Here is a 365-nt window from a genome sequence, read left to right as displayed (position 1 = left end):
CTTTTACTGTTTCACTTGTTTCACTCAGACAAAACTGGGCGACAGAGCGAGACTCTGTCTCAAAAAAAAAAAAAAAAAAAAAAAATCCTTTGCTGGGTGCAGCAGTTGGTGCCTATAATTCGCACCGATCAGGAGGTGGAAAGATTGCTTGAGGCCAGGAGTTCTAGTTCAGCTAGGCAACATTCCTCTAAAAAAAATTCCTGCAGGCAGAAAACTAAGATTATTTTAAGATTGTATATTCTATGTATGGATAAGAAATAATATAGTGGATCTTCACATGTGAAAAAGAAGAAATAATAAATATCCAATTTAATTAACCCAGAATTTTAAGAAAATATAAAAGCAACACTGAACAGCCAAAAAAT

The sequence above is a fragment of the Colobus angolensis genome, unplaced genomic scaffold, assembly GCF_000951035.1.
Source record: "Colobus angolensis palliatus isolate OR3802 unplaced genomic scaffold, Cang.pa_1.0 Scaffold62, whole genome shotgun sequence".
Lineage (NCBI taxonomy): Eukaryota > Metazoa > Chordata > Mammalia > Primates > Cercopithecidae > Colobus > Colobus angolensis.
The sequence above is the reverse complement of the archived record's forward strand: the minus strand, read 5'-3'. Positions refer to the sequence as shown.